The sequence below is a fragment of the Sorghum bicolor genome, chromosome 10, assembly GCF_000003195.3.
Source record: "Sorghum bicolor cultivar BTx623 chromosome 10, Sorghum_bicolor_NCBIv3, whole genome shotgun sequence".
Taxonomy (NCBI): domain Eukaryota; kingdom Viridiplantae; phylum Streptophyta; class Magnoliopsida; order Poales; family Poaceae; genus Sorghum; species Sorghum bicolor.
In genome coordinates, this window is record NC_012879.2 from 18,080,445 (window position 1) to 18,089,631 (window position 9,187).

Sequence of the window (9,187 nt, forward strand, 5' to 3'; positions counted from 1 at the left end):
AAAATAAAGATGTCCAGTAATGATTCACGATGGATTTTGGATCCTTGTCCACTAATTTGGGAGGTAAAGGTGAGGGAAGGGGGGCTTTGAATCAGCCATGGCCGGAGAGAAAAGTCAGGAAGTTAGCACCGCGTGTCACTGCCGTGTGGACATCAAGCTCGCTCATGAGGATACCTCATGCCCCCACCTGGGTTGGGAACACGCAGCTCTGACCCCTCCCCTTGCTAAACCTGTTGCACTCCTTCTCCATGCAGTGTTGATGCCATTGGTGGATCTAAAAACAGGCTAACTAATGCTATAAGGCTAGAAATCTTATTAGCAGTATAGACTATTAGATATAAATAGTTCCAAAAAAAAGTAATGATACTGATTCAAAGTGCTCAAACAATACTAGTATACTAAATAAACTTTTTGCTCAACCCAGCTCTCTTTAGTTCCAGCATTACTCTTTGATGTATTTTTCTTACCACAACACTAGCCACTTTTTAGAGTCTTGGCAATACACGGCGTCCCTTCCACTCTAGCCTATCGATTTCTCTATGTCATCAAGGTTACAATAATAGCCCTCCTCTAATATTTATGAGGATGGAATTACAAATTCCAACTTCTACATCAACTCCAACTCTATATTACCAAATACAATCTAAAGTCCTAATAATATAACTGAACCCGTACATAATATTCGACGGGCAATGCTAAGGTACTCCTTTTACTTGCTAGGAGGTAAAGTTTTAAAAAAAATCACAGCTGTTAATTTTTACATAAGCTAAAACAAATTAAATAATCTAAATAAAGAAACTCCTAGATCTTAGCATCATTCACACTAATAAATATTTTTTTTTGTCTTCTCCTTCCTAGTTTGCACAAACATGATCACGTAAATTAAATTCCCTCCTTATTTGTTGTCGCACGATAAGCATACACTATGTGGAAGTAATTTTGCACAGTCTCATATACGTTTTGACTACTAAAGTACTCCTATGCAATACGAGTAGTAAAAAAATCTAATTTAATTCTTACTCCTGAAGTGATCAAAACTGTGAAGAACTACACCCATTACAACTTTCATTACAAACAAACATATGTCATGATAGGGTTCTATATATTTTATTTTCCTAAAGTTTGTCATGTATATAATAGAGCAACTATGTCCATGTTGTTTTTCAATCTTAACACACCTTGCATTACAATATAATCATTTCGTATATCATGCTAGTTTTTCAATAAATATTACAAACAAATCATGTTTGATTTTTTTTACAAAAATAAACATTATTAGAGGAAAGAAATTTCAGATGTTATCTGCATATCATGTTGCATCAAGTAGAAAAGTCTGATTATATGTGTAGACTAGATCTAATAAATAATATTTTTCCTATTTCTTCTATATAGTAATCAGACAAACATCAGACAAAAGTCTGATTATATGTGTAGACTAAATCAAGTAGAAAAGTCTGATTATATGTGTAGACTAGCATCAGACAAACCATACCTGACTTTTGCCATCAACAGTTTTAGCACAGCTCGCAACGTTGTGTACTCTTTGGTACAACCTTTAGACTCATCATACAAAGGCTCTTCTGCTGCCTTCTTTAAGGCCTCCATCCCTTTCATTAATAACATTGATGGTTCAGTATGACGACGCAACATTGCCTCTAAGAATTCAGCATCTTCCGCAGCCGTATCATTTGGTAAGACATGAGTTCTTGCACCATCATTTCCCCCAGCAAATCCACCAGCGGTAACATTTGGCACAACATGTTCACTCTGGGGTGTGTCGTGGAAAAACTGATCAGCAGGCATGCCTGGACCATCGGTGTCGATGTGTGCTGGGTCCCCAACTGTATAAGGCGCTGAGCTACCCTCTCCATGCTTTGTCCAAATCAAGTAATCCTTCATAAATCCTCGGCAGACTAGATGAGAAATGATTACTTCAGTATCTTCAAATAGAAGAATATTTCTGCAGTCGTAGCATGGACAATATATATGCTTCGTCTTTGTTCTCAAAGCATGGTTCTTAGCAGCATCAACAAACCTATGCACCTCAGGTATATATGATGGATCTAGTCTTGATAAGTTATACATCCATAAGGACCTCTCCATCATGACCTGTTGAAAAGTTAGTAAATTAATTGAAATATTGTCTAGAAATATTTGTTATTAAAAATAAAAGAACACCTAACAATTAAATCAAATTGAAAAATGAAACATGGAAATGGTGAGAGGAGAGACAACATCTTAAGCAACCTCATACATGAAAAATGCTTATCGCGTAATTAAATCAAATTTATATAAAAAATAACATCCTAAACAATATAATTTAAAAAACTAAAAAGAAAACTTATCTTTCTCTCTCTTCCCAAGCATGGAAACACCATTCATGGAAACTACTACATATATATTTCTTGGATTCACTAATTAGAGAAGGAAACATAAAAAAGAAGAGAGGAGAGACATCATCTAACCATCTTAAGCAACCTCATTTGAGCAAATATAGACCATACCTAGCTATTCTACTCTCTCTCTCTCTCATGGTGAAACCCTAGATCCAAAAGTAGCTCAAATTGAGCAAGAGGGCACAAAAAGAGGCATTAGAGGCATCAACTAACCTTTCTTAGCCACCTCCTTCCAAGAAATGAAGATCAAAACCTCCCCCCTTGTATTTTGAAAAATCTGGACCTCCAAGATAGGTTGCAATGGAAGCTGGCTACGAGCTACGGTTCTGCCCGAGGAGGAAGAAGGGGGCTGGGGGTATTTATAGGAAGATAAATCACAGACGGTTTGTTATGTGAACCGCCTGTGTTAATAAATTTTCACAGGCGGTTCACATAACTGAACCGCCTATGTAAATTGTTCATTTACACAGGCGGTTTTCTTACAATAACCGTCTGTACTGAGCCTTTTATACAGGCGGTTTTCAATTCTAGCCGTACAAATTTACAACACAGGCGCATTATAATTAAAACCGCCTGTGCAAATGTTTTACCTCCGCCGGTTTAGAACCTCTGTGTACTAGTGTATTAGGCTGTCTTTAACAGAAGACTCATTTGAGAACCCAAACCTAAAATAGGTCTTGAACACAATACCTATAGCCTCCAACAGAGTACTCATACAGAAGACCCATTTTAGACCCATTTTAGGTATCAGGAGAGGCATAATTCAAATTTGGGTATCCTCTCTCCTCGAGACCAATTTGCAGAGAGTGTTGTCTTTTAGATCTTGTTGTTAGAGAAGACTAAAAATAGATATGAAACCTTTTACCTGTAGCGCTACCCAAAGGACAAATGAGTCTTGTATTTTAGGTGACGATTGTTGGAGATAGTCTTACCCTTGAGGAGGTAATATGTGCTAATCAATGTCCAGATCAACGGCATACACTTATTTGGGTGTACCGTAGCAAAAAACTATATTCGACACATACCTATCAACTCTATCATAACGAATATTCTACCACTCAGAAATCATGTGTGAACCTCCATGTATATCAAACTTAGGTTGTTGCCTTCACCGATTCACCGCTCCACAAGAGTTGCGTGATGAGCCTCATTGCAAAACAATAGCATCTATCGGCCTACAACTCAATACTCCATGACTCCACCTATGCACCTTTCTCTTTTTTTGACCCTAATCTCTATCAAGCAAAATTGGTCTTTCCAACCCTGATGTATGACCAACTTTATGAAAGATCCACTCACACAATCTAACTAAACCCTAAACCATATATACTTTTTTTTAGAATTACATGGTACAATGCAAACGTCCAAACATGTCACACACTCACCTCTATGAACACACGTACAACTAATCCTGCCCCTATGAGCACCTTCGATACCACTAAAAACATATCATCGATAAATCCTGAAATAAATCCAAAAAATACAAAACACTTGTGTCAAGTCGAGGACTTAAATCCGAGTGGGCAGGTTTCACCGCAAGGAACCGAACCAACTAATCTATGATCACTTCACCAATACTCCCTCCATTTTAAATTGTAAGTCATTCCAAGAATGTTGGAGAGTCAAAGCATCTCAAGTTTGACCAAAATTATAGAAAAAATTACAAAGTTTTGTGGCATCAAGTAGATATATTATGAAAATATAAGTAATGAGGAACATAATGATACTTAGTTGATATCATAATTGTTATTATTCTACTATATAAATTTGGTCAAACTTAAGATACTTTGACTCTCCAAGATTCTTAGAATGACTTATAATTTAGGATGGAGGAAGTACCATATAATACTTGACTTGACTGCACACGTGACTGTTGATGCAAAACTGATCTGCAAACACAAAGGGCTAATACCCGATTCAAACGTTAAGGCGTGCCAGCCGATTTGACCTTACTATCGGCAAAGGTGATAACTCGAATACTTTAGTCCTGACAACAGCGATGCGCCCGGATGTCACGGCTAAGAGGTACTCACGCGGAACTGGAGAACACGCCGAGCTTAAGTCGACGAATTTCTAAGAACTCGTAATAAAAAGAAAAAAGTATGACGAAGTCGTCGAAAAGTAGATGCTGGAATATGAGTAAAAACGTGTGTTTGATTGATTTCTTTATTCGATTACAAGGCCCTAGGGTCTATATTTATACCCTGCTCAAAGAGCTACAACCAGACATGATTAGAATTCGAATTCCAAATTATACGGAATCCGTATACAAAACGATGCAAATAATTAAGGAAATAACAAAACTATCCCTCGTGACAAACCAAAACTCCTCCACATAACGACCGGCATCTTCCAGACTCCTCCTTTGCATCATCGGCAGATCCTTTGCCATAGTCATCGGCAGACTTTCTTATCTAGCCATCGGCACCATATTACTGCCTGTCACATTCAACTTCTCCCTCATCGGCAACCATCCTCATCGACAACCCGCATCGTACTGCCACCTTATCCTGCCATCCTAGACACGTGTCCAAAAACGGTGTCAACACATGCCCCCCAGTTTCGGAGTATAAAACTATTAATGCTCCGAAATTCTCTGCAGTAATGATGCCTTCTCCCGCAATTAATGCTCCTAACCTGGTAACCGACAACCTCAATCTGGACAACTCTGATCCTAATCCTCCGCAGATTCCTCGAAATCCCCAACTTCCTAAACGGGCATTTTTCTTGGTCGTACATCGGCAACAATACCGTTACAAAGATCTGCCGATGCTCTGACCAGGATATTCGCAAAAACGGTTACCTCCCCTCTATCCGCCCATCGGCAAGATGACCGTTATAGAATGTCGCCGATGGACCGACCAGGAGATCTCGCACAGTAAAATATCTTCAGATAATGACCGCTTCCTGTCAAATCACCTGCACAATCCCTGGATTACCGTGCGAACAGTTACCATATCCACCTGAGTACCCTCGGGTTTCTCGGATGCGGCAAAGAGATAAGTCGGATTTGCCCTTGCCCATCTTGTCCTACAAATAGTTCCTTCTTGGGTACTCCTTCCCCATCACACCATTCTACTACCCAACTTTACTTTTCCAGCGGCGGCGCCATTTACAACCTTCAAGGCCTCCGACAAGCACTCCTCCTCATCAACTCCGGTGCCCTCCAACGTCCTCTTCGCGACAAGATGGCCATTGGCTTCGTCGTCCCTGAGGTCGGATCTCCATCTCATCTTCTGTATTTTTTATTCCTATTCATCCGCGATTCATCTTACTGAATATTCTCTTTTTCCCTTTTCCTTGTATTTTTATTCCCCCAAAATCACTAGGAGTTGTCCAATAAAATTGTCATCTCCACCGATCAACCACACCTTCAATGTCTCGGCCCTCTAGGGGATTCAGATCCAACCAACCTTATCAACGCAGAAACCAATAGGATCCCCTTTAGAGCTGAAAACTTTTCTTTAGATCTGTGGAAAGACACTTTTCGCTCTTGGCCCAGCCCTACCGTAGGGTGGAAAGACTGGTTCTTAAGGGCCAGCAATTCTTATGAAGTCCAGTGGGGCGAAAGGAAGCTAGCCCAATGCATTAGGCTATCTATTGCCGATATGCACAGGAACGAGTCACTGCTGATAGCTGCGTCCTACTTTTGGTCAGACACCCTCAATGCTTTTGTTTTTGGCCACGGCCCTGCTTCTCCTACCCTTGCCGATGTAGCCATGCTCACTGGTCTAGATATATCTTCTGCCGATAGCACCCACTTTTTTGATACTGCCCCCAGTGCCAAAGTGGAGACTCGCGCTATCGGCGGTTGGTCAGGGTACATTCAGAAGTACCGCGGGAGAGGGCCTGTCACCATAAAGGAGCAAACCACCTTTCTGAACATGTGGTTGGACAAGTTTGTATTCTGTGGTCGATCGGCAGGACCGACTTCCGTCTATCTATCGGCAGCAGAGAGACTGGCTAACGGTGGCCAATTTCCTCTCGGCCGATACTTGCTTGGCGCTGTTTACCACCTTCTCCATCAGGTAGCCCAGAAACTCCTGCTTGGCCAATCCATCGGCAACTTGGGAGGCCCCTGGTGGTTTATTAATATGTGGCTCAATCTGCACCTGCATAAGCGCCTTGATTTCAACTTGTTCTCACAGCACTTCCCAAGAGATATAGCCGAAAACCATGTGTTGGGTGAAGAGGAATCGGCAACGCGTGCCCCCTTGAACTTTGGCGAAGCCGTCATAGTCCTACCTGGTTCAGGGAATAATCCGGATCAGATCGGCCGATTCTTCGAGACTCTGTATGAGGGTTTGGCCAGAGATGAACGACCATGGCTGGCTTATGATGACCCAGATAGCATGCTCCCTCTGACCTTCAATCCATTTGATGAAGCTCTCGACAGGGACAATGAGGCGATGATGGCAATTGTGACTCCCAGAGCCATTCCAGTGAATTTCTTCGGTAGCACAAAAACTTCTCCCCAGACTTACGAATTTTACAATCCATCGGCATTAGCTCGCCAGTTAGCTTTCGGCCAGTTGCCGATTGCACTTCCTTATGCCGATGTGATAAAACCCAGAGAAACCATCAACAACCTTCTTGAGTGGACTCGAGTAGCCCAACTACCACCAAACGCCGATGTAGATGTAGATCTGTCAGAATGGGTTCCGGCTGCTTTTATCACTCAGGCATACAAGTTATGGTGGGCAGAATGGAAAGAGCATCTATTCTGCAGATCGGCACTTTCATACCGCGGCATGATTGACCCCGAATACGAAGTTCCCGATGACACTGTAAGTAACTCAAACCAACGTTTCATTTTCTCACTATTACTTCCATCGGCAGCTTACCCTTGTATTCCTTTTGCAGGTTGACAATATTCCTCCATTGGTTAGCAGGAGTGGCAAGCCGATCGACTTGTTTCCATCAGGCCCGATTTCCTCAATCGGCCACAATGCTCCCACTCTGGCTTCCATCGTGCATCGGGGTGTGCGCCTCAGGAAAGTTACGACCAGGAGAACCCAGACATCACCAACGGTAGCTGCTCCCACTCTGGCGCGGGCTTTCAAGGCAATTTGTCAAATCTTTATCTTTTACGCTGACTATCTTTATATCGGCTTTATTTATACTTATAAACCCTTGTTCGTTATTGCAGCAAACCAGTGCATCGGCAAAGGTCATACGTCAAGGTGCCGATGCCACCCAGTCCAGCCAGCCAAAGAGGAAGGGTGTCAAGAGCACCAGGGCCGAAACGAAACGCCAAAAAGTGGCAACTCCCCCTCCTCCTCCGGTATCTCCAATCCCAGTGGAGTCTTCTCCTTCTTCTCCAGAAGTCCAGACACAGCAAGCGCCATCTCCCCAACCAATGTAGGATGCACCACAGATGGAAGAATCCCAGCAGGAAGAGCCTCAAACAGAAGGTACATCAGTTGATGTGGGTGAACAAACAACTGGTCCGGTGGGTCCAATTATATCATCGGCGGCTTTTCCGATTCAGACAACCGTTGTTCCCCCTCCAGGTAACATACTTTAACAATACCGTTGCCGATGAACTCATTTTCATTTAGTCTCATAACCTTTCTTGTCTTCTTTCAATCGATATCGTCCCATCGGCAACCTTAGCCGATCAACCTGTAGTTCCATCGGCATCTTTGGCCGGTCAGTCCGCAGCTCCGTCAGCACTTCCCAGTCCAAGGCAAGAGATCGCCTTGAAGCAAGTAAGTCACTGTTTACCGCCAGCATCATTTGCCGATTCTCCGAATATGAGCTAACCTTGCTTTCCCTCCCAGGAACAAGATTCTCCTGATAGCCTGTTTTCCTTCGCCATCGATCTCTCTGAAGAAGAAGGCGAAGAAGCAAGCTCTTCTCAGACAGTTGGCATTACATTGGCAGAGATCAGGGCCAGGCTGGAAGAATTGTCAGTTCTCCTTCACCAGGATACAGCGCATTTGGTCGATGACTCCGACCCTACCAAGACCCTGTTCAGAACTCTCAGAGGCCAAATCCCGGCCGACGTCGAAGAAATCCTGTTCCAAGCCGCTCATCTGGAGAGTCGCCAGCTGCAGTACCAGAGAGCTTCTCGGCGTCTTGCCGATAGAGCCGCTCAGACTCAACTCTCCGATGAAATGAGGAAAGAGAAACTCCTGACCGATGAGAAGCACAAGAACATCGGTATCCTGAAATCTTCAGGAGATGCGCTGAAGCAGAAGATATCTGATCTATCGGCAAGAAGAGAATCCCTGTTGTCGGAACTCAAGGAAGTGGAGAACGCCTTATCCCAAGCCCAACAGGAAGAGAACCAATTGCCAGAGACCATCAGGCTTCTTGAGCACGAGCGAAATGTTCATGGTCGCAAGGCACTCCAACTGAAGAAGAAGCTGAAGCCGATAGAAGGTTCTGCCGATGATGACATCAAGGAAATAGAAGCAACCAACCAAATTCGGCTACGTGCTATATCGGCTATCCAGACGCTGCTTAACACATAGAGTTTCCATCGGCATTGTATCTGCGCTTTCCTGCTTCCTCAGCTTTTAGTCTAGCCGATAGGACTGTTATCGGCGCCTAAACTTTTGAAACACCAAGTCTTGTCCCCAATCATTTGGATCCAGCCGATAGGAGTGTTATCGGCACCTAAACTTCTATGCATCGACCCATATACTGGGGTAATACTTCTTTAAATATTTGCCGTTTAATGCTCTGGGAAATTCAATTCCTTCGAGGGTTTCTAGAATGTAGGCATTACCAGGAGCCGATCGACTTATCCGATAAGGACCTTCCCAATTAGGAGACCACTTTCC